The sequence below is a fragment of the Oncorhynchus clarkii genome, chromosome 2 (assembly GCF_045791955.1).
Source record: "Oncorhynchus clarkii lewisi isolate Uvic-CL-2024 chromosome 2, UVic_Ocla_1.0, whole genome shotgun sequence".
NCBI lineage: Eukaryota > Metazoa > Chordata > Actinopteri > Salmoniformes > Salmonidae > Oncorhynchus > Oncorhynchus clarkii.
This window is the reverse complement of record NC_092148.1, coordinates 35,009,117-35,035,632: the sequence shown is the minus strand read 5'-3', so window position 1 is coordinate 35,035,632 and position 26,516 is coordinate 35,009,117. Positions and strand designations below refer to the sequence as shown.

At 42.1% G+C, this 26,516-nt stretch overlaps 1 protein-coding gene and 1 pseudogene across 1 annotated transcript in view; one reads left to right on the top strand and one right to left on the bottom strand.

Annotated features, from left to right (window-relative positions):
- The window catches only part of LOC139377293 (E3 ubiquitin-protein ligase E3D-like), a 36,252-nt pseudogene extending 11,406 nt beyond the window's left edge, over positions 1-24,846 (top strand).
- The window catches only part of LOC139367096 (trophoblast glycoprotein-like), a 38,105-nt gene continuing 24,639 nt past the window's right edge, over positions 13,051-26,516 (bottom strand). Inside the window, exons 3-5 of the transcript XR_011626843.1 lie at positions 14,380-14,551; positions 14,159-14,272; positions 13,051-13,970 (exon numbers count right to left, since the gene is read on the bottom strand). The gene's annotated coding sequence lies outside the window, so the exon portion shown is untranslated. The remainder of the gene's footprint in view (positions 13,971-14,158; positions 14,273-14,379; positions 14,552-26,516) is intronic.

Sequence of the window (26,516 nt, the reverse complement as noted above, 5' to 3'; positions counted from 1 at the left end):
TCCCTCTTTCACAAAACTCTTGTTACTTGCCCTCTGGGTCTGTACAGGGGAGGAGGAACTCAATTTTAACTCTGGAAGAAGCTATCAATTCCACTTAGAGGGAGGGGAGAGAGAAAATGGAAAAAGTAAGGAAAGAAGTTCTCTTCAGTTCGTCGTATTTCAGTCTGATAGGCGTGCAGGGTGTTAAGAGTTAGTAATTCCGTACATTCCAGATGTCGCAATAAGTATTTTTAGTTTACATACATATTTTCCATAGAAACCATAAATTGTCTATAGTTGCAATGCCATACACCCCCCCCCCCCCCACCCCACACACACACACACACACGTTACCATATTCCCAAGTCCTGTTCATCACTCAGCTGGAAAGCCTGGAAATGGAGGATATCAATGTCTTGTCCTGACCGTGAGGGATTATCCTGCTGCTGACAAGTGACTTGTTTTAGGACGGGAGAAGAGACAAGAGGGGACTGATGAAGAGTGTCTGATTTTAGTCACTTAAATACCTCTACTCGAGAGATGGAGTCACTGCTCTGCTGTAGGCCTAGTAGTACCAGAGAGTAGTGCGATCACATAGTCAGACATAGTCAGACAGAGTTACAGCAGATGAGGGCTGACAACTCCCAAATTGATAATGTAGCCTTAATAGTGTGTGTGTGTGTGTGTGTGTGTGTGTTTTTGTTTGTGTGCAGGCATGTGAAATGGTGAGTGTGCCAGTCTATTGTGTTAGCCTTTCTAACCAGATCTAGCCTCTCATTTATTGGAGGAGGAATGGTGTGTTGTCTGGGATGTTGTGTTCCACCTCTGAGCTGTGCTGCGGTGTAATGGGGTGTAAAAAAATGATCTCCCACGCAGAGAGGCACACTGGAAGATAAAACTGGACAGAAAAAGGTAAGGGGCAAAATGCAGAAAAAACTCACCCTAACGATGTCTTATGGCGCATTGTTGAAATCAATTACCTCCCTCAGATACACGCGCCTCGTTTCATTACCTCTGTGCCAGGGGATGCATGAAAAAATGGATTTCGGAATTCTCTGCTAACCCGCACTTTATTGTATTAGAATGAATGACTTGTGAAACTCAGTCAGTGTGGCTGGTCCCCATAATTTATGGTCCCCATAATTTAGATTACTCGGTCAGTTGCTGTGGCTCTCAATCAGAATCGGAAACGTCCCTCAGTCAGTAGCCTATTTTTTATTTTATATTTTTTTGCCTTTATTTAACTTGGCAAGTCAGATAAGAACAAATTCTTATTTACAATGACGGCCTACACCGGCCAAACCCGAACGACGCTGGGGCAATTGTGCGCCGCCCTATGGAACTCCCAATCATGGCCGGTTGTGATACAGCCTGGATTCGAACCAGGGTGTCTGTAGTGGCGCCTCTAGCACTGAGATGCAGTGCCTTAGACCGCTGCGCCACTCGCCACTAGATCAAATAAACAAACAAATGAATATATATATATTTTTAAGAATATCCTTAGGACGTCGGGGAAGAATAGACGTTAATAAAGGAGGCGGTCTAAAATTGTATTTCCATTATTCGAATTTGTAACTTGTGAGCTCACGACGAAGCTGGGATGAGAAACCCCAGGTAAGAACATTAGCATATCACAACTATTCTTGGAATGCAGCAGGACCTTATGTCAATAATAATTCATTTAATTTGTAACGTGTTTCTCACACCCAAGGCGCCTTCTTTTTTTTTAAATATATATATATATATATATATATATATATATATATATATATAGACAGACAGACAAGAAGCAAAGCTATATACAGGTATCATCAACTCTGGAGGTCATGAGAACAGAATTAGCTGAGGTCCTTGAAAGCTTTTCTGAACAGCACGGTCTTGAGCTGTACCTTAAAGGAGGACCGAGACACTTCACTAATAATGTCTGGAAGTGTGTTCCACAGCTGCGGAGCCACACAACTGAAAGCCCTGTCACCTGTCGTTTTTAGTCTGCTGCAGGGCTGCTGAAGGAAGACGGACCTGGAGGAGCGAAGGGTGCGTTTGAGGCAGGAGGATAGAACGAGGTCAGACAGGTACTTGGGATCAGAGTTGTGGATAGCTCAGTAGGTGTGAACCAGGATTTTGTAGTCGATGCATGAGCATATGGATTGATGTGCTCACGGGGGGAGGTGTGGGTAAGGACACGTCCAGCACCGTTCTGGACAAATTGTATTCTGTTTAGGCACTTGGCAGATAGGGCAACAAACGAGAGCTGACTGTCAAATATCACACCCAGGTTGTGAACCTCACTGGAGGGGAGGACCTTGACACCATCAATATTGAGGCTGTAGCTGCTGATTTAGTCAATGATGATGCGAGTGCCAATCAGGACGACCTCTGTCTTCACTGCAGGAAACTAAACTGCATCCATGCTTTGATGTCCTGCAGGCAGCTGACCAAGAGTGCAGTGGCATTGTCAGTGTCAGTGTTTGTGGAGACATACAGCTGAGTGTCGTCAGCATAGAAGTGAAAGCCCAGTCCGTGTTTCCTCAAGATGTTTCTCAGTGGCAACATGTAGATGCAAAACAGTAGTGGCCCCAGAACCGAGCCTTGAGGGGGACCCTTACCGGGGCAGTCTTGGTGCTGTGTCTAGCTCTGAAACCAACTGGAGGTGCTCAAGTAGGTTGTGAGTGGCCAGGTGGTATTGGAGTTGGTTAGAAACAGCACGTTTGAGAGAGGAGCTTACTCTGGAAGGGCAGATTGGAAATAGGCTGGAGGTTGTCAGGCTTTTTAAGTACTGGTGTGACTGTGGACAGTTTGAGCTGAGGAGGGACACATCCGGTGATGAGGGACTTGTTGATCATTTCTGTGAAGAAAGGCTCCAGAGCAGGTAAGCAGGTCTTGACAAGGGAGGTGGGGATAGGGTGAAGTGAGCAAGTTGTTCTAACAAGCTTGGTTACATCAGCTGTAGTGACTGTGGTGAAGGTGGAGAACCTAGACTCAGGGAGTGTAGGACTGGGTAGACCAACTACAGGGGCTGGAAAGGACAGGATGGTGTTTTGGGGTTTTCAATTTTGCTTTGGAAGAAGTGCAGGTATTTGTTGCACTGTTCTGAGGAGGCTGAGGTAGCAGAATTGTTGACAGGTTGGAGGAGCTTGCTCACAGTAGAGAACAGCACCCGGGAGTTGTTGATCAGCTGGCAGAAGTACATTTTCCGAGCTGAATTTGTATTCTCTGTTTGTATTCTTGCTGATGTTGCTCAAACATCTGCGCATGTACCGTTAGCCCAGTTTTCTTACACCGTCGTTCTAGACGACGGCTAGTTGCTTAAAGAGAGCGTAGCTCCTCAGTGTACCAGGGAGAAGATTTGGAGAAAGACACCAGGTGGGTGTTGTGTTGAGCCACAGATAGTTTCACAAAAAAAAAGTCAGAGTTGAGCTTAAGAGGCTGATAAATCAGCACAGCAAGTACTAATACAGAGCCAGTGATTTTGAAAGCCATGCATTCAAAAGATGAGGCGGCTGGTACTGGAGTAGACTTCACAGTGCAGTCAGTCCTGCAGATTAGACAATGCGGCAAACCTGTCCAGATGTGCGAGGACAGTCCAGGTAGGTGTTGCCAGGTGGAGTGCCATTTGTTGAGGGATATGTACTCAGTCTGTGAGGCAGCAAAATTCTAGAACTCTGTCAGTGATGATGTCATTCAGTAGTTAGCCTTTGTTGCTTATGAATGTTGCATTTGAAAGCCTCAATTGAATTACTTTGGAAGTTGCCTGAGGGGAAACCTGCAGAACTGGCCAGTGTCTTTTATGATCCACATCCGGTGTGCACGATCTACTGCTCGCATTGCGAGTGCACACAATAGATTTAAGTTGGTTCATTAGTCTCCTACCGCGCCATCCTCCTTGCCGTCTGCATTTTTTTCCGGAGGATCCCGTATTGCATAAGATTGTTCTCTCAGCTCCCTGCACAGGGTTGTTTTAATATGTTCAAAACATCTGAGGAAACCTTGTGTGTAGTGAGTGATAGTTGCTGCCATTTCTGTATCTTTTTGTCCAGCCTTTGGTGCAGTAGATAATGGACAAGAAGAGATGAGATCTAAGGATCTGTGCTGGTATTTGAATCCAAATAATTAGCCAAATAGTCAAATAAGTCAAATATGTTAACTCATTTTAACGCTGTTGATTAAAAAAGAAAAACTAGATATGTGTTCAACACAAAAAAACAAAGTTTCTAAAAGCAATGCACATAAAAAAAAACACTTAAAACAAATAATTCAGAATAACTTTGCAGGAGTAAACTACCACGTCTGCCACTAGGCGCCATTGCAACCATCTATCAATGACCGCAGCTGGTTCAAAGGTACATCCTTGAAAGCATTAACGTTAGAGGTTGAGGTTCACTCTCTTCAGTCAAAGGGAATAAATAGTAGCTTGTTTCTTGCTTAGTTTTTCTTGTAGTTTTTGGGGGCTTAGCTATTTTGTAGCACATTCACCTTTGGCCTTAACAAATTAGTCTGTGACAGCAAATTATCATTTGTCTTGATGCGGTGTACAGGCTGAGTCATGAGTTTCGGGAGGGAGCCTAGAATGAAGCCAATGCCCTCATGCATCATCCCAATATAGCGGTCTCACTGGAGATACAGTCAGGCATAGCTGTGACCCTCTTCCAGGCAAACAACCAGGACTAGGAGATGGCTTTGAGTTTTGTGTATGTGCAAGACCTGTGTTTTTTAATGATTCTTAATGTACTGTTATGTCAGCCATCTGACCATGAAAAAGGACAGGACATGCCACGAGCCAACAAATACCCAAATTTTATCTGAGCACATTGTTTACCTAAATGTCACTGTTTTCACCATTGTTTTAAAACAATCCATACAGTATACTCATCATTAGTCAGTTTCCTTGTATGTAATGAAGATTATATTTTGCTGGTTGTATATCTGAATGTACATAAACAGGTGAGAAAAGTAATACTGTATCTCTTATTGTTACACTTTAGAGATCTAACCCTAGCGATCTGAATTCTCTACAGGTGGCGTACCTGAGACTAATGTCAGAGGTCAAGAGCCATGGATCCACTCATCTTTCCTAGAGGGAGGACCAGCAGAAGAAGCACTGGAACACTAGAGTACAGTGACTTATGTCTTCGGCTGTGTTCAAGAGGTACGTAATGGAAAACCAAGTTTCGAGCATTTTCCAAAAAGAACACTCATTCCGTTATACGTTTTGAATAGGTTTATTCATTTTGGTCCTACTGAACATGACCCAGATAGCTGCTGTAATGCAGACCATGTAAAAAGACTTGTATCATTCCATTCCATTGGAATGTCTGAGTTATTGATGACCTGCCCAGATTAAATAGTGAATCTGACTAACATGCCTATGTTGAAGTGCATGTTTATTAGGGGGGGGGTCACTTTTATTGTAAATAAGAATAGAATATGTTGCTAAACACTTCTGCATGAATGTGGATGCTACCATGATTACAGATAATCCTGACTGAATCGTGAATAATGATGAGTGACAAAGTTACAGATGCCCAAATATCATACCCCTCAATGTCTTGTAGGTATATTTGTGCATCTAACTTTCTCACTCATTATTCACGATTCCTTCAGGATTATCCATCTATTCTTCTTTTTTTTCTTTTTTTACAATAAAAGTGACTCCAAAATGACACACTACATTATTTACCATTCATTTCTATTGGGCACAAAATCATCTAAAACACAACCAAAACAAACAGCAAATGCATCCAACAAATGTGTAGTCACAAGCTTGATGTAGTCATTGCATGCTATAAATATGGGACCAAATACTTAACTTCTTACTACTTTAACACATACATAAGTGAATTTGTTCCAATACTTTTGCTCCCCTAAAATGGGTGACTATGTACAACAACAACAAAAAACGGTTCACCCGATATGGATGAAAATACCCTCAAAATGAAGCTGACAGTCTGCACTTTAACCTCAGTCATTGTTTGATTTCTAATCCAAACTGTTGAAGTATAAAGCCAAAATAGGAAGAAAAAAATGCTTCACTGTCCCAATAATTACGCAGGGCTCTATATAACCTCTGTGACAGGCTTTTCATTTTACCTCTACCCCAATTTTCAAAGCCACACTACCTGCTACTGTGTGAGAGGAAAATCAACTGACAGCATCATTATAATAACTCGGCTATAATGATTTAAAAAAATAAATAAATAAATTACCAGAGAGCTAGTAATTATGTGGTTGCTTATGAGATCGAACGCTCCAGAGTTTTCTGAATGTCAGCTAGTCAAGCTTTAATTACAAATACTTCCTTAGATGAATGTGCAATAGAAACTCAGCCAGTTTTAAAAGTACATGACAACATATGGTCGATGCAGAATATGATTATATATTATGCAGAGTATTGTTCTATAACTCCATTAGACTCAAGGAAAGCCAGTGTGATTCAGTTTCATTTTGAGGATTTGGATGTTCTCTTACACTGGGTCTATAAACAAGGCATAACCGATAATAGGACACAAATATTGTGCATCCCCATAGGCTATAAGGAGGTCATTGTTGGTAGCAACTGTAAACAGAATAGCAATGAAGTGGAACAGGGTCTGCACTATTTAGAATAAGGGAATAGTTATATTCAGTATCACTTCATGTCTATAGTGAGCAAGCTAAAAGGTCTTGGTTTGAGTACCAGGAGCAGAGCTTCATGACAAACTAAGTTAACCAAATGTACAGATACATTTTTTTTTGCTCTCTATTTTGGGGCTTTTCAGACCCATCTTGTCTATCATGGTTTTGTGAACCAATATTAGGACATAACTATAGTGAATCCCAACACAGGTACAGTATAAGGGGGTCATTGTTGGTAGCTGTATAACAGCAAGTAACTGTAAACTGTAACATCAGCCCTAGCTGATGTAGATGCAGAGTTTGACCAGCTTGTAACTGTCTAACGGGGGGGGCTACTTTGGAGCTATTCAGGCCTACCCCTCCATCATTGTTTTGTGAATAAGACAAGCTATCTGCGTAGGTTATGTAGCAGACAATGAGAGACGATTCAGCATTGTGTCTCTGCCAACATAAGGTGTCTAACGTTATTTTTAGATGTAGATTCCTCTGGTTTTCCTCCCTGGATCTGCCATGTGCTGATGCGGCAACTGACAATTACTTTGATACAATACAAAGGCACATTGTGCGCTCACTGAGGTGGAAAAGCAGAGAGGGAATTGGCTAATTAAATATATCCTGTGTTGAACGGTCAAGAGGGTCTCGGCTCTCTTTCCAGCCCTTGTCACACGAGAGTCAATTAAGCGAGCTCTCTATAAACCATCAGTATGAACCGAAGCAGACTGAGTGGGAAGAGGTACTGGAAGAGTTTCCCTCGTTCTGAAGACACACACACACACACACACACAAACACGACAGATACATTAACAGTGTTTATTGTTCGGAATCACTGCATTTGGTAACCTTGAGGAGATGCTGTCTTTCATTCCTCTCGTCTTTGATCAAAGAAAACGGTGTAATTTATTTTATTTTTTTAGGATCCTCCAAGGTGATGTTGGGCAGTACATGTTGTCATTGTACTGCTCATTAGTCTCCTCACCTAGTTATCGCTAGAGAAATGCACAACTGCAAAAAAAATAAAACATTTTCAGGAATAATTGTCTTCCTATTTGGACCTATGATTTGGACGTAGCTTAACAGGGGGGGGGTTTCATCTCAGAGGATGCCTTAGAAAAGGTAGAAAGTAGAAAAGGAAGGGATCAAAACCTACCTTGAGAGAATAAAAGGTTGGAACTCTCAAATGTGATTACGGCCTTACATTTGTATCTAATCTAAGGGGTGAACACTGGCTGAGTGTGCGACTGTGTGTGAGTGTGTTTGTCAATCAGGGAGCTCGTATGTGATCGCAAGATTGAAAATGTGTTGTGTGTGAGATTAGGTACACACTATTTCTGGAGAGCACACACACCCATTTAAGAAAGGGGACCCATTCAAACTCATAGACATTTCATAGACATTTCTGCCCATCCTCACGGACTCTCTGGAGTTCTCCCAAAACTGACACAGTAGGCCGGTTTTGTAATTTTTTAAAGATTTGTGTCTTGGAAACCAGCCCAGTGAGTATAAGACATTGATACCCAGTTTGACTCTCCAACCCCTGCAAATGTTTTCAGTTTTCTCCCAACTCCCATTGTAGATAGTTTATTATTAGATAACATCACATACGTGCAGACAGACCCATTCAGAGCTCTCCGATATCAATTTCAGATTGGATGTTCCGGGCATGTGCCTAAATGAATTCGTTCTGTATTATTTTTAGATTAACTGGGACGGGTGGTGTGTGAGATTACCTGACCTGTGTAAAGGGTGAGATCCATTGATATAAAGTCAGAGGAACCTACCTCAGTTATTTTAGTCAATGAGGCATCGGATAGAGTTCCTGCTGCAGTCAACCAGCCCTAATGTTGTCTCTGCCTAAGTGCATCTTCAAGCTCATTCCCTCCTACGAATGATTCCTGAACCTTTGATGATCGCTCTTTGTGAATCAGTGTCATTACTGGGGTTAAAATATATGGGTAAAAAAAATAATGATATTGATAGCAGGTGGAATTAATATGATCGCTTTCTTTGCTGAAAGGGCACTCCAAGATAATATTGGCATCTTTTTATTTCTCTCTTTCCTCCCCTCTTTGAGCATGCTTATTACTCTTCACATCTTTCTATAATTAGTCTCGTTCTCTCATTTTCTCGTCTGATACATTTCTCTTCTTGCTCAGCTTCCTCTCATCCTATCCTAACCCCTCCCTCATCCCTCCTCTCTGTCCCTCTCCAAACCTTCAGCTACTTCCACTACTGCCCTCCTATGCTCCTCCCTCGCCCATCCCTCTCTCTCACTCCTCTCCTCTGCTCTTCCCTTCCTCCCTCTCTCTTCCTACCGCTCACTAATATGGCATCGGGGTGTATCTGCGTGTCCCCTGTGACTCATTAGTTTGCTGATTGGCCTGGGTGCCACCCCCGGACAAGAACCCGTGAAAATGCCATGCCCGCAGTGAAAGGTTTGAGCATACAGTAGTGCCAACCCTCCCCTGGGCAAGGATGGTACCACCACATCAGTAGGCATGAGATGCTCAAGAATAAATCTTGTTCTGGATTCTGTGCTACTGTTCTCCCCAAAATAAAAAGCCATAGCATAGCAGACACACATTACAATGTTAAACACACTACTTGTATGTTACATGTTAATTAACTGTTAATTGGTGACTTGTACTCCCACAGATGTCCACTAAGACTTATGATAGTACAAGATGGTGTGATGGCATGCAGTCAGTCAACTTTAACATTCTAATGGAAACAATCTGAATCAGCATCTGTGTGCTCAGTATCTATATTTTATGATATATACAAGCCATTAGGAACACCTGCTTTTTGCATGGTATAGACTGACCCGGGGAATCCAGGTGAAAGCTATGATCCCTTATTGACGTCACTTAAATCCTCTTCAATCAGTGTAGATGAGTTAAAGGTTAAAGAAGACATGGATTGAGACATGGATTGTGTGTGTGTGCCATTCAGAGGGTGAATGGGCAAGACAAAGATTTAAGTGCCTTTGAACAGGGTATGGTAGTAGGTTCCAGGTGCACCAGTTTGAGTATGTCAATAGCTGCAATGCTACTGGGTGGTCTACCACCTAAAGGACATCCAAATTGACACAACTGTGTGAAGCATTGGAGTCAACATGGGCTTGTAGAGTCTATGCCCTGATGAATTCAGGCTGTTCTGAGGTCAAAAGGGGGTGCAACTCAATATCAGGAAGGTGTTCCTAATGTTTAATACACTCTCTATATCTATCTATAAACAGGTAACTGCCAAAATAAAGGAAACACTTGAGTAAATGAGGGATACAAAGTATATTGAAAGCAAGTGCTTCCACACAGGTGTGGTCCCTGAGTTAATTAAGCAATTAAAACATCCCATCATGCTTAGGGTCATGTATGCAAATGCCCAGTTGCCCATTATTGTGGCTACCGTGTCTCGAAGAAGAGATCTCAGTGAATTTGAAAGAGGGCTCTCAAACGAGCATAGGGGGTTTAAAGGGTGTGTGTGTCTCAATCACCAGATCTCAACCCAGTTGAACACTTATGGGAGATTCTGGAGCAGTGCCTGAAACAGCATTTTCCACCACCATCAACAAAACAAAAAATTATGGGAATTTCTCATGGAAGGCAGGTGTCCATCCCTCCATTAGAGTTCCAGACACTTGTAGAATCTATGCAAAGGTGCATTGAAGCTGTTCTGGCAGCCGACGCCCTATTAAGACACTATGCGTTTCCTTTTTTTTTTGTTGCAGTTACCTGTGTATCTTCACTATATAAGATAAACATTTGAACAGCAATTTGTTGTTGTTTCTGTATCTTTAAAAAAAAACTTTTCCTTAAAGGCAGCTTGGATTTCTCAGTAGGTTGATGGAGTGTCTAAGGGGTAGGCCTGACAATCAGGAGAATAGACCTTCCAGTGACAGTTGACAGGAGCGATTGGAGCGTTGGTAATGATGAGACCAGGGTGTACAGCGCCTGTATGGTGTAGCAGTAGATATTTTATTACCTTTCAAGAGGAACATAACAGCTGCTCAGTCTTTTAGAGTGAGATATAAACATCACTGCCCGAGGTCAACTGCATAGGGGCAGTTAGATACACTGAGTATACCAAACATCTTGTGTCTTGCCCATTCACCCTCTGAATGGCACATATACACAATTAATCTCTAAATTGTCCCAAGGCTTAGAAATCCTTATTTAACCCCTACTCACAGCTGCTTCATCTACTCTGATTGAAGTGGATTTAACAAGTGACATCTATAATGGATCATAGCTTTCACCTGGTCAGTCTGTTTTTAATGTTTTGTATACTCAGTGTATATTACGGTCATTATGTACACATAGTATAAATATGGAAAAGTTCCATGATGTGGTAACCATAGAATAAGGTGGGGATCAACCTTGGTCATAAAGACCTACAGGATATGCAGGCTTTGGTTGAGGCCAAGCAATAATACACCTGAGATGACTAGGTGATTAGTAGAATCATATGTTTTAGTGTAGGGCTGGAACAAAAATGCACACTGGGTAGTAGCTTAGTATAGTTGGTGAGCAGACTGCTGAAGTAAATAAATGGAAAAGGAATGGTTTCTATAATGAAGATAGCAATCTACACTAAACAAAAATACAAACGCAACATGTAAAGTGTTGGTCTCAGAAATCCCAGAAATGTTCCAAAAAGCTTATTTCTCTCAAATGTTGTGCACAAATTTGTTTACATGCCTGTTGGTGAGCCTTTCTCCTTTGCCAAGATAATCCGTCCACCTGACAGGTGTGGTATATCAAGAAATTGATTAAACAACATGATAGTGGGGCGACAGGTATCCTAGTGGTTAGAGTAACCGAAAGGTTGCAAGATTGAATCCCCGAGCTGACAAGGTACAAATCTGTCGTTCTGCCCCTGAACAAGGCAGTTAACCCACTGTTCCTAAGCAGTCATTGAAAATAAGAATTTGTTCTTAACTGACTTGCCTGATAAAGGACTTGTTAAATAAAGGTAAACCATTTTTTTATATATATAAATAGGGGACTGAGAAGTATTTATGTCTGTAATAAAGCTCTTTTGTGGGGAAAAAGTCATTTTGATTGGCTAGGCTGCCAAGTGGGTGGGCTTATGCGCTCCCGGGCCCCCTGCCCAGTCATGTGAAATCCATAGATTAGGGCCTAATACATTTATTTCAATTGACTGATTTCCTTATATGAACTGCAACTCAGTAAAATCTTTGAAATTGTTGCATGTTGCGTTTTATATTTTTGGTTCAGTATATTTTTTGTTCAGTATATTTTAGCATGGTCTTTGTGGCTGTATGAGTTGTGGTACCTGAGTTTAACTAGTTAGACCAGGTGAGGTCCCCATGGCAAAAGACAGTTAGTTGGGATGATAACCACTTACTCCCAACACAGGGATGAATCTCTCACCAAGTCCCAAATGACATGTCAGTAAAATGAACTTCTGAGCTGACTTGACCTCTCTGGGTGAGTGCTACATGAGAGGTGAATAGACACATGGATGGATGGAGGTTATGGACAGGGCAATCTGTTAGCTTCTAAAGATGAATGGCCCTATTAGAGCAGGCCAATGTGTCTTCTGTTTGCCTCATGTCATCCCTCCCTGCAGCAGCTGTGTCCTGAGCCTACGTTACCCATGTAGGAGCATCAGCACAGAGGGAAAGATGTTCTGTCACCTCAAACTGCCAGGTCATAGCAGGATCAGAAAATTGGGGCTATAGAGAGAAATGTCTTTCTCTCGCCTTCACTCTCGCTCTCTCTCTCTCCCACTCACTCTTCCACTCCTACTCCGTCTATCTGTTTTCAGTTATCATGGTCTTGGTGAAAGGGGCTGCTGTTTGTGTGGGAGATGAAGCCTCAGGACACGGGAGCCATATCCCACTCATGTGATTAGCTCAAGAGAGCTGTAAACCAAATTAAATCATGTCCAGCAGATAATCCTGCTGGCCAGTATCCAGAATGTGTGTCTGTGTACGGCTAAAGGTTGTTCTGGTTAAGTTCTGCAGAAGAAGTCTCATGCACATTTCCCTGGATTCATCTGAGTTTGGTGGCATACTTGAAAGTCATTGTGACCAAAACCTTTCTTTGGCTTGCTGAATGAGGCATGCACTTTCCACATTATTCTGAGGTGCTTTGTGATTTGTGAGTTCTGTCTCGCAAAGCAGTCTCAGGTGATTGTAGTTCATCCCAAACAAAGGTCTCGGAGGCAGCTTCCTCTATCCGATCCCAGACTTTATTCTGGGATGGAGATATTACAGTGTCTTCTGACAGACGAAAGACCTACACTCAACCAAATGGGGTGAGGAGGAAGTGAGTGGGGGCGGCGGGGGGCTCACCCTAACAAATATAGAGCACGTCATACATTTAGTTCTTGGTCTCGCTCGTCAAAGCGCCCCCTGGCACCCTATTTCATCATAATGCCTCGTCGCCCATGGAAAAAAGGGAAGATGTACTTTCTGATATTTTTCTTTTAAGGGGATTTCTTTGGATACAATGTCTGTGCTGCTGTGTTGCTGCTTTTAAATTATTTTGTTTGCCATCTTTATTTCATCAGTCAGTTAGCTGCCATTTTTACTTTATGTGCAAATGATCTGACAGTCACATTGCAGCTTCTCATCGAGAGTTAGGAGACATTTCAAGTTATTGTGTAGTGTATTGTAACTGGAGAAAATGTGGCTTTTTATCACAGTAACACATTTTTATCTTTGTGTCACATGGCATATCCTTGCTAATTTACACACACACACACAAAACATTTGCTATATGCCCTCCCACTTTACAGTAGCTTTTGGCTGTCATAGTGTACTGTTAGCTATCGTTTATCCCTAGCCTCCATCTGACGTCTCACAAGCCTGTCTCCATCTCTGAATTAGAATCTCTCTTGCTCTCTCTCTCTTTTTCCTCTCTCTTTCTATTCCTCTGCTCAAATGCCTGTCTCTGCCATGCAATCACAGGGCACTCTGTTCAGATGAGCGGGCCGGAGGATTGGTTTGGGGAGTTGACTGGGTTCCATATTATTGGAATGGAGTTTACTGCTGTAAAGCGCAGTGAGGAGTGGAGTCTAAACTCACTGTCTCACATCAGAACACTATAGGCCAATAGTTTGTGCATGTGTACACTCCAACTACATATGTTCATATGCATATAAGTAAAACAAATCAAATAAAGATGTGTGTATGCATGCACATTCTGTATAAGCATATTTTATTATGTTGTATTATGTTTGAGTGCCATTATGATGTAGGTAAAAAGAGTTTAATACTTACCCCAGGGCCAGAACTACTCCTTTGTGACATAATATCTCCAGAATGTAGGTGCCCGCGGTCATGTCCCTGACACACACCCATCTCAGCCCTCACTCTGAGTTCATTTTGTGGCTCAGCGTTGATGAGACATTGCCTAAATGAACCACATAGAGGAAACAGTCGTTTAACACAGCAGATGTCAGCTTGACTCTGTCCTTACAACCCCCCAATACCCTTTTTATTCCATTCTGCTGATTCCTCTCTCTCCCTCTCACAGAAAACATGTTGTCTCTTCTATCCGTCTTTCTTAATCTATCCCTCTAATTACTGCCGGAGCCTCACCTGCTGTCTTGCCGGGCTGAATGAGATTGTAGCGTAGCCCTCTGTTTTCAGTCTTCAATGCACTTGAATATTCTCACTGCATGGTAAAACTGAGCTCAACAAGGGGGACTCGAGCTGAATACAAATGCAGAATGAAATGAAATGAAAGAGATTTGAATTGAATGGTCTGCCTGTTGTTGCTCTGATCATCATATATCCTCTCTAATCACAGAGATATTTACAGAATAACTCCCAGCATGCAGTGGGGTGTATAGTGTTCCTTCTTCATGCACTTGGAAGGAACAGTGCCCTGCAGCCATTGTTTTGGAAGATTTCCTCCCCAGATCTTGGCATATTTGTTTTTTGTGATGTGATTCAAATGATTCATCTGAATTCAGCATTATTCAAGTTGCTCTAGGGAAAGAGAGAAGAAAGAGAGACAAAGTATTTGAGGGAAGTAAGTAGAGTAGAGTATCGGAGATAGACAAGTGCAAATTCAATTTCATTGGCAGAGAGCATACACAGCAGATAATTGGTGTACCGTATTCCTGATTCTTATAGCTGTACAGTATCCACAATATACAGTACAAGTCAAAGGTTTGGACACACCTACTCATTCAAGGGTTTTTCTTAATTTGTACTATTTTCTACATTGTAGAATAATAGTGAAGACATCAAAACTATGAAATAACACATCATGTAGTAACCAAAAAAGTGTTAAACAAATAAAAATATATTTTAGATTTTAGATTCATCAAAGTAGTCACCCTTTGCCTTGATGACAGCTTTGCACACTCCTGGCGTTCTCTTAACCAGCTTTGCCTGGAATGCTTTTCCAACAGTCTTGAAGAAGTTCCCATATGCTGAGCATTTGTTGGCTGCTTTTCCTTCACTCTGCAGTCCAACTCATCCCAAACCCTGGCTACTTTGAAGAATCTCAAATATAAAATATATTTTGATTTGATTAACACATTTTGGTTACTACATGACTCCATATGTGTTATTTCATAGTTTTGATGTCTTCACTATTATTCTACAGTGTAGAAAATAGTAAAAATAAAGAAAAACCCTGGAAGGAGTAGGTGTGTCCAAACACTTGACAGGTACTGTACGTATTATTGTTTAAGCTACATATGCCAGTTAAGTTGGTGAATGCCAGAAGAACAATGATTAAAACCTATAGGCACAGATACCTAAATACCCGCTCAAGTACCATTAAAACCTCTTAGATGTCATGTCCCCTATACTGATATTTTGGTGTACAAAGTGCTCTGTGAACATTGTATGGTCCCGTGTCTTATAGTGCAAGAAATCCCAATCTCTCTGCTCTCTGCTCCCAATCTCCCAGCAGGTTTCAGACCCCCCATTTGCATAGGGAGTGACGTGTAACATTTTGGGTCCTATCCAGACAAAGGAACGGTGAAACTGTGAAACTCACAATTGCAATAGCACATATGAAACTGAGACCCCCCCCCACACACACACACACACACACGCAAAAAAATATCATTTTGGATGGGAAATTCATTATTTAAATGTAGAATCTGGCAGATGCAACAATGCTAGTTTCATCTTGCTGTGATATCCTCAGCCAGATTTAGAGCTCTCAACATCATAGAAGTCTTAATTTCATTCAATTCTTTCTCGAAATCCCTTCATGCTTAAAGGTGAAGTTGTAACGAGTCTGCCGACATTTGAATGGTGTCTCTGTGCAGTTCAGTGGACGTTTAGGAGAAAATTCTCTGCCAGCAGTTATATGAAAGACTGACAATTGTCACGTCTTGACCTTAGTTCCTTTTTTATGTCTCTATTTTAGTTTGGTCAGGGCGTGAGTTGGGGTGGGCATTCTATGTTTTCTATTTCTATGTGTTTGGTATGGTATGGTTCCCGTTGTCTCTGATTGAGAACCATACTTAGGCAGCCTGTTTTCCCACTATGGGTTGTGGGTAGTTGTTTTCTGTTTTGTGTGTATCACCTGACAGAGCTGTTTCGTTCTCGTTATTCCTCGTTATTTTGTTTAGTGTTCATTTTTGATTCATTTTTGATTAAATTGCCCCACTTTGTTAAATAATATTTGTACTATGTACTTGAGCTTGGGTCCTCAAAAGTGAGGACCCCTCCCCAATTTATAACTATTTTAAGAAAGGTCAGTTCCAGAACGATTGATTGTTGATGGCCATCCCTTTAAAAATATTTATTTGGGGGTGTCTATTTAGGTAGAAATAAAAATGTCGCCCTATCATTCAACTTTTTACTTTACTTTATTGAGATTATTTTTTTTACAGGTACAGCATTTCAGTAAAAGTGCCTGGTTTTAGCCAGCCGGCTAATTTTCAACTGCAGTCCCTGGGCAGGTTATTAACTCAAGGCTAAGTTGTCGTATCGGGTTTTAAAAGGTACCGTCTAACCGTCTTTTGTTCTAGTCACTGTTTATTTTCACATAGTTAAAGGATTTGTTGGAGAGCACAAGAGATGAATCCTCTCTACAGCTCTGCTCTACTTCAGCGCATTTCAGGAATTTGCTTTTGTCAGGACAAATTGGATTTCCATTTTGAAATCACGAGTCGTGAGTACAACGGTCAAACCGGGCAACTGGAGAGCACTTATGTCAGTGTTTGAAACAACAATGTACCTGGGTGTGGTCTGTGGTTGGACATGGGCTGGCACGAGGGAGATTGGCAAGTCCCTACAAACCTAAATGATCTTTTATCCTTGTCATCTCCTCTGAGCTCATAGACTTTTATTTTGTATTCATTTACTTAACCCTTATTTAACCAGGTAAGTTGACTGACAACACATTCTCATTTACAGCAACGACCTGGGGAATAGTTACAGGGGAAAGGAGGGGGGATGAATGAGCCAATTGGAAGGGGGTAGTAAGTGGAGGGGCACAATTGCACAAAACTTTGGATTGTAGACGATAGCGGGAAGTCTAGTCAAGTGCCACATAATTGATCTGATATCTACATATAATACTCAGATTACACATCACTTTAAGAATATCTCATTACATCTGTCGGGACTCGGGAGGCAGTCTGTGGCTGTGTCGCACTGTCTCAGGCCTATTTCATTATTCCCCGTGTCGAATGCCAGTAAGCTTCCCTGGTGAGGCGACTCGTCTCATTTCATAAATAGAATGGAAAATGACAAGATTTGAGATCAGGCGGGCGGAACGACAATGCAGTTGACAACAGGGAGCTCATATTGTAACCAGAGAAATGTAGTATGGGAGTGTTTCCACTAGCACTCAGGTTCGATGGATGGACTCTGGGGTTGTCATGAATGTGTGCAAGTGCATAATGTATACACACATGTATACACTACACACACAAAGACACACACACACGTGGTGAATGGCATGGTATGTTCATGTTGTTTCAGACATAGAACACTACACACCTCTCAGACCCAGGTGGGAACTCGTTTGCACCTAAATAGGGAATAAGAACAGTGTTAATATATTCAACCAGGCTTACAATTATGAGTCATAACACCTTTGAGCGAAGTGCATTTGAGTTGAATCAATGAGCACACCATCTGTGGAGGACCCGTGTGTAACCCTGTAAAACATCATAGTGTATCTTGTTGGATCCTGGGGTAAACTTTGAACATTGTAATACTCAGAGTATAGGAACATTAGTTACAAAGGAGACATGAGGGGTGCCATAATGAAGCTCGGGAGGGGCTGAGTGCAGGGGAAACATGCGACAGTACTGATAAGGGGAGAAACCGTTGAAGACTCATATCACTTAGTTCCCTGCTTGGCAAAAATGATGCAATGTTTAGAGATAAGGAGGAGACTACACCCAAAGTGGGGTATGATTACCACCACGGGGGAAGCCATGTCTTAGTCTGAATTACAGCTGTAATGACCCTTTGGGAAGAATTAAACTTGGTTACACTTCTCTAGTGTCCATGACTTATTAACTCTGAAAGATTAGCACCTAACAATCTAAAATAGAATATCTCAGAGCCAGATTTCCTTAACCGGTCTCCAACATTCAGGCAGACAGATCAATGGCAGGGACACAGCTAATTTGGAAGAAATAAATATTTTTCAAATATGGTTGCCTCCATCAGGCGTTGGTAGCGGCTGTGCTTTGATGTGAAGCGTGGTAGACCTTCCTCCCTCTGACACTCTAGCCTCCACCGCCATGCCTCTGTGGTGGTGAGGTTATTATTCACTGTGAGGTGCACTGATTTGCATCATATTTTTTACCAGAAGTTTAATAACCTTTACTGGTTGAATCAACATTGTTTCAACGTAATTTGTCAATGTATTGTAATGTGGAATCAACGTGGAAAATACATTGGATTTGAAAAATGTGATCAACCAGTACTGTTTTCATCTAATTTCAACCAGCGTTGTAAACATTGAAATTAGGGTAAAACTTAAACTTAAAAACATTCACTTAAACTGACTAACAAATTGTTAGCTCAATCTAATTTCATCACAATCATTAAAATGATGTACAGTATATGTTGAAATTGCATTGAAAATTCCACATAAAATTATCCTATATTGGGTGGTTGAAATTATGTAGAATTTCATATTTGATAAGACATTTTATTTGACTTTGTTTCAATGTTGATGGTAAAATGGTATGTTTGAATCAACATCATTGTTTCAACGTCATGCTACAGTATCATCCTAAATAAAGAGGTACATTGAAATAATGTAATTCCACAGTCCCAAGATTTCTGGCTGAACAGTTACTTTTATTGTTATATGAGGGGTAATGCACTTCAGTGAGAACAAGTCTATCATCCTGATACCTACCTCTATGTACTCTGCTTAGCTTTAAAAAATAAAATACAAAAAAAAACTGCTATTTCCATGACGTAGATTGACCAGGTAAAAGCTATGATCCCTTATTGATGTCACCTGTTAAATCCACTTAAATCAGTGTAGATGAAGGGGAGGAGAGGGGTCAAAGACGGATTTTTAAGCCTTGACACATGGATTGTGTATGTGTGCCATTCAGAAGGTGAATGGGCAAGACAAAATATTTAAGTGCCTTTGAACGGTGTATGGTAGTAGGTGCAGTCCAGTTTGCAGCCCAACATGCAGCATAGAGAAGACCAGCAAGGGGGCCATCATCAGCATTATACAGGCATGCCCTCGCTGTGAGCATTCTAATGAATGGAAAAGTCAGCCACATTTTGGCAAGTATCCGGCCAGCAAACCTTCACCTGTCAGCGCCAACAGCTTTCACAGACTTAGAATTTGTACAAATACGAAAGGTATCCCACTTCATTACTTTCATACATTTGATTAACCAATTATGAAACAATTTATGTAATCTGACATTATTTGCTGCTTATTTTAGATGCAAAATGGCACCAATAGACATTTTTGTGTGTTATTTCTTACATTATTAGTTCAGAAAGTTTTTTGCGTTATTATATACAGACGGAAATTACTTTTTGATATCAGAGTGGCAGTAATTCATCAGCATTCTGACCAGAAATACGACTTATTGTCACGTTCTGACCTTTATTTCCTTTGTTTTGACATTATTTAGTATGGTCAGGGCGTGAGTTGGGGTGGGCAGTCTATGTTTGTTTTTCTATGATTTGGGTATTTCTATGTTTCGGCCTAGTATGGTTCTCAATCAGAGGCAGGTGTCATTAGTTGTCTCTGATTGAGAATCATACTTAGGTAGCCTGGGTTTCACTGTGTGTTTGTGGGTGATTGGTCCTGTCTCTGTGTTTGCACCAGATAGGACTGTTCAGGTTTTCGCACATTTATTGTTTTGTTAGTTATTTCATGTATAGTTTCTTTATTAAAGAACATGAATAACCACCACGCTGCATTTTGGTCCGCCTCTCCTTCACCACAGGAAAACCCTTACACTTATACAAATTGGATTGGATGCTAGGCAATTTAACTTATCCCTGAGGCTGCTCCAAGACGCCACTGGCGGAGAAGAGGTATTCGGATTGAACTTCTAGTTCGACTCAGGAGGCCTGCACACCATACACCGCTTCCGAGTATATTACTCGCTAATGTTCAGTCCCTGGACAATAAAGTAGATGAGCTCAGGATGAGGATCTCCTTCCAGAGAGACATCAGGGACTGTAACATAATCTGTTTCAAGGAATAATGGCTTTCTCTGGATATACTGTCTAGAGGTCGACCGATTATGCCGATACCGATTATCGGAGGACGAAAAAAAAGCCGATACCGATTAAATCGGACGATTTTTATTGATTTATTTGTAATAATGACAATTACAAAAATACTGAATGAACACCTATTTTAACTTAATATAATACATCAATAAAAATCAATTTAGCCTCAAATAAATAATGAAACATGTTCAACTTGGTTTAAATAATGCAAAAACAAAGTGTTGGAGAAGTAAAAGTGCAATATGTGCCAAGTAAAAAAGCTAACGTTTGAGTTCCTTGCTCAGAACATGAGAACATATGAAACTTGGTGGTTCCTTTTAACATGAGACTTCAATATTCCAAGGTAAGAGGTTTTATGTTGTAGTTAATATAGTATTTATAGGACTATTTCTCTCCATACCATTTGTATGTCATATACCTTTGACTATTGGATGTTCTTATAGGCACTTTAGTATTGCCAGTGTAACAGTATAGCTTCCGTCCCTCTCCTCGCACCTACCTGGGCTCGAACAACAGCCACACTCGAAGCAGCGTTACCCATGCAGAGCAAGGGGAACAACTACTCCAAGTCTCAGAGCGAGTGACGTTTGAAACGCTATTAGTGCGCACCCCGCTAACTAGCTAGCCATTTCACATCGGTTACACCAGCCATTAGGCTGATAGGCTTGAAGTCATAAACAGCGCTGTGCTTGCGAAGAGCTGCTGGCAAAATGCATGAAAGTGCTGTTTGAATGTTTACGAGCCTGCTGCTGCCTACCATCGCTCAGTCAGACTTCTCTATCAAATCATAGACTTAATCATATCATAGACATAACACACAGAAATACGAGCCTTTGGTCATTAATATGGTCGAATCCGGAAACTATCATTTTGAAAACAAAACGCTTATTATTTCAGTGAAATACGGAACCGTTCAGTATTTTATCTAATGGGTGGCATCCCTAAGTCTAAATATTCTTGTTACATTGCACAACCTTCAATGTTATGTCATAATTACGTAAAATTCTGGCAAATTAGTTTGCAATAATATTGCCTGCTAACCTGGATTTATTTTAGCTAAATATGCAGGTTTAAAAATATATACTTCTGTGTATTGATTTTAAGAAAGGCATTGGTGTTTATGGTTAGATACTGAAAGATTAGTGGAATCTGTGTGGGTAGCTGGACAGGTAGGATGACTGACAGTGAAGTTGAACAGGTGGTCGGTCACGTGTCAGGTGACAGAGGAATGGATGAGACTGAGGCAGGAATTCCTTTAACCATAAAGTGGTATATTTACTGAGTAGTCTGTGCTGCATAACAAAGGAAACAAATAACATGTATCTGATCAAATTCCTCATCCCAAAGATTATATCATAACAATCATTCATGATTAACATAATTAGGGAAGTCAACAATCCAGTTAATTAAGAAGTCAACAGTAATCATCCGTGAGTCATTTAGGCTCGTAACTATTTATCATAAATCATGAAATAATACAAACAGTGAATGGTTATTCAATCTACAATCCCCATTAGTTTGGTATCAAAGTCGATCAGTTAGCAAACAATGACGTTTCTCATTTCACCCTTTCAATTGTCTTCATGTGTACATATAATTCATTTCATTACACATTAACCATATCGATTGCATAATTGGCCTATGAGGATCCGTAGGGCCGTGATCATCGACAATTCACATTACACAATATGTTTGAAGCGTGCGCTCCAAGCCGCGCTCCGCGCTAATAACTATAAGCAATAACTGATGGCCCACTCCCCCGATCGCCACAAATAGTTCAGATGAAAGGTAACAGAGTCACTGGATTTACGTGGATTCATGGAGGCACAGAACTTCTGGATCAGAAGAGTTAAGAAAGCGAAAGCAGCGAGATCAGGTGATGGTAATTTCCTCCTTTTATGGAGTTGAGATCTGTTGGACATTTCCACCTGACCTAATTAAAGCGCCCCTGGCCCAGCTGAGTAAGTGGCAATGAATTACAGGATTATTCTACCAACTCCATAGGCCTTTTCTACAGGTACAGTCATCCAATGATTGTGCTTTATTCGCAAATGTGCTTTTGTTAAATTATCCCCCTGCAAAGTAGGACACGCTAGATAAACTAGTAATATCATCAACCATGTTGACTAGTGATAACTAGTGATTATGATTGATTGATTGTTTTTATTGTTTTTATTTATTTTAAATGTATTGATTGAAGATAAGTGTAATGCTAGCTAGCAACTTACCTTGGCTTACTGCATTCGCGTAACAGGCCTCCTCATGGAGTGCAACGAGAGGCAGGTGGTTAGAGTGTTGGACTAGTTAACTGTAAGTTTGCAAGAGTGGATCCCCCGAGCTGACAAGGTGAAAATCTGTCATTCTGCCCCTGAACAAGGCAGTTAACCCACCGTTCCTAGGCCATCATTGAAAATAAGAATGTGTTCTTAACTGACTTGCCTAGTTCAATAAAGGTATAAAAAATATATATAAATATTTTTTTTAAAATCGGCCAAATCGCCGCCCCAAAATACCGATTTACGATTGTTATAAAAACTTGAAATCGGCCCTAATTAATTGGCCATTCCGATTAATCGGTCGACCTCTAATACTGTCCTTGTCCATACAGCCAGCTCGGTTCTCAGTACATGCAGATAGGAATAAAGAACTCTCTGCAAAGAAGAGAGGTGGAGGTATAAGTTTCATGAGTAAATACTTATGGTGTATTTGTATTTATTATGGATACCCATTAGCTGCTGCCTTCTTCCTGGGGTCCAGCAAAATTACAACAGTTATGCAATTTTAAAAACATTACAATACATTCACAACAGATTAAGTGTGTGCCCTCAGGCCCCTACCCTACTACCACATATCTACAACACAAAATCCAGATGTACGTGTGTGTATAGTCCGTCTGTTATTGTGTGTTTGTATGCATGTGTCTGTGTCTATGTTTGTGTTGCTTCACAGTCCCCTCTGTTCCATAAGGTGTATTTTTACCTGTTTTTTATATCTAGTTTTACTGCTTGCATGAGTTACTTGATGTGGAATAGAGTTCCATGTATTCATGACTCTATGTAGTACTGTACTCCTCCCATAGTCTGTTCTGGACTTGGGGACTGTGAAGAGACCTCTTGTGGCATGTCTTGTGGGGTTTGCATGGATGTCTGAGCTGTGTGCCAGTAGTTCAAACAGACAGCTCGGTGGATTCAACATGTCAATACCTCTCACAAATACAAGTGGTGATGAAGTCAGTCTCTCTTCCACTTTGAGCCATTAGAGATTGACATGCATATTATTAATGTTAGCTCTCTGTGTACATCTAAGGGCCAGCCGTGCTACCCTGTTCTGAGGCAATTGTACTTGACCACATGACTGAACAGTAGTACAGGTGCGACAACTAGGGCCTGTAAGGACCTGCCTTGTTGATAGTGCTATTAAGAAGGTAGAACAGTGCTTTATTAGGGACAGACTTCTCCATCTTAGCTACTGTTGTATCAATATGTTTTGATCATGACAGTTTATAATCCAGGTGTCACGTGTGCTCCCTCTCTGGCCTCTAGGTCACCAGGCTGCTCGTTTATGGCACACACCTGTCACCAGCGTTACGAGCATAATGACACTCACCTGGACACCATCACCTCCTTGTTTACCTGCCCTTTATATGTCACTCCCTTTTGTTTCTTCGACAATCGTCATTATTTCTGTTTCTGTTTCATGTCGGTGCGCTGTTTGTTTCTTGTTTTGTTCATTTATTAATTAAATGTATTCACTCCCTGAACTTGCTTCTCTACTCTCAGCGTACATCATTACACCAGGGTTACTCCAAGCAGTTTAGTCTCCTCAACTTGCCCAATTTCCACATTATTCATTATAAGATTTAGCTGCGGTTTATTGAATTATTTGTCCCAAATGCAATGCTTTTAGCTTTTGAAATATTTAGGACTAACTTATTCCTTGCCACCCATTCTGAAACTAACTACAGCTCTTTGTTAAGTGTTGCAGTCATTTCAGTTGCCGTAGTAGCTGTCACGACTTCCAACGAAGGTGGCTCCTCTCCCTGTTTGGAGGTGCTCGGCGGTCGGGGTCGCTGGCCTACTAGCCATCACCATTCCATGTTTCCTTTTACATTTATTTTGTCTTTGGTTCTTTGGTGTATATTTACCCCTGTTTCCCCGCTTAGGTTTGTGCAGGATTATTTTTCTTGTTGTTTGTGGAGGCTTTCCTCAGTGTATTTCGCGTGTGGTTATTATAGTAAGGTGCGTTGTGTTTTTGCGCCTTAAGGGAGTACTGTTAGTTCCCGTTGTTTTGGGAGTTATTTTGGGGTATTGTACTGTACACTGCACTGACATCTCTGCTCTCCTGCGTTTGACTCCTCACCTACCTTCAGTGCGTAAACGCAACAGAATCCCGCACCCGCATGATGGAGTCAGCAGGAGCAGACGCTCTCCCGACATCAATGGAGGAGCGGTCCAACAATATACTGCCGTACTGCAGCGTCTGGAAACAGCAATGGATCAGGTGATGGCGACGATGGACAGGTGGGAGAGAGGTGGCCTTCCTCCACCAGCCACACTACAACCACTCCCACAACCCTCTCATTCGTCAACTGGCTCCCGAGGGAGTACGATGGGACAGCTGCAGGGTGTCAGGGGTTCTTACTCCAGCTGGAGCTCTACCTGGGAACCGTGCACCTGGCTCCTTCGGGACGTGAGTGCTTGAACGCCCTCGTCTCCTGCCTCTCAGGCAAAGCCCTGGAGTGGGCCAACGTGGTCTGGAATGATGGAGACTCGGCGAGGGACCATTATCCAGAGTTCACCCGCTGCTCGGCCCTCCGGTGGGTGGTCGAACACTGCCCGAAAGCGGCGGGTGAACTCTGTATAATGGTCCCTCACCGAGTCTCCATCATTCCAGACCGTGTTGGCCCACTCCAGGGCTTTGCCTGTCTGTTTCATCTCAGGCAGGAGACAAGGAGTGTGCAGGACTTTGCACTGGAGTTCCAGACCTTGGCCACCGGCGCAGAATGGAACGACAGGGCCTTGATCGATCACTATAGGTGTAGTTTGCATGAGGATGTCCGTAGGGAACTAGCCTGTAGAGATACCACCCTCACCTTGGACCAGCTGGTGGACATGTCCATTCGGATGGACAATTTGCTGGCCACTCGGATCGGGCTCTGTCCGTTTCATCCCCCAGCGAGGGCTACCGCTGCAGCGAGGGCGACCGGAGGAGGAGCCCTTTCCTGCACCAGATGGGGTCGGAGAGGGCACACTGCTGACCGGTGCTGGAGGAGCTCTTCTGGGAGTCGAGACGACAGGCAGGGCACTGTTCGGGAAACCCAGGTGAGTAGGCACCAGACTCACCCAGAGTCCCCTGTTGCTCACATGTATGTGTTGATTTATTTTCCTGAGTTTGCCCCACATTCCCAGCATAAGGCTGAGATTCAGGCGCAGCGGAGAATTTTATTGACCTTGGTTTTGCTGATAGCCTAGGGATTCCCCTTGTTCAGGTTGATATGCCCTTCCCAGTGCACTCTTTAGATAGTCAACCATTAGGGTCGGGCTAATCAGGGAAGCCACGGCTCCACTGGACATGGTTACGCATGTGGGTCAGAGGGAGAGAATTAGTCTCTTCCTTATTGATTCTACTGCGTTTCCCGTGGTGCTGGGGATATCCTGTTTGGCCCGTTACAACCTCAAGATTTCGTGGCAACAGAGGGCTCTGAAGGGGTGGTCAGAGGAGTGCTCAGGCAGGTGTGTAGGAGTTTCCATCGGTGCAACAACGGTGGAGAGTCCAGACCAAGTCTCCACTGTGCGCATTCCCTCAGAATATGCTGATTTGGTTATCGCCTTCTGTAAAAAGAAGGCGACTCAATTACCACCTCATCGACGAGGGGATTGTGCGATAAATCTCCTGGTAGACGCTGCACTTCCCAGGAGTCACGTGTATCCCCTGTCACAGGAGGAGACGGGGGCTATGGAGACATGTGTCTCTGAATCTCTGGGGCAGGGGTACATTCGGCCCTCCACGTCACCTGCCTCCTCTGGTTTCTTTTTTTGTGAAGAAGAAGCAGGGAGTTCTGCGTCCGTGCATTGACTATAGAGGTCTAAAATTACAGTTACCCGCTACCTCTCATCGCCACAGCGATTCATTTCACGGGGCACGCTTCATCACAAAACTGGATCTCAGGAGCACATCCGGGAGGGAGATGAGTGTAAGACAGCATTTAGTACCACATCAGGCCATTATGAGTACCTCGTCATGC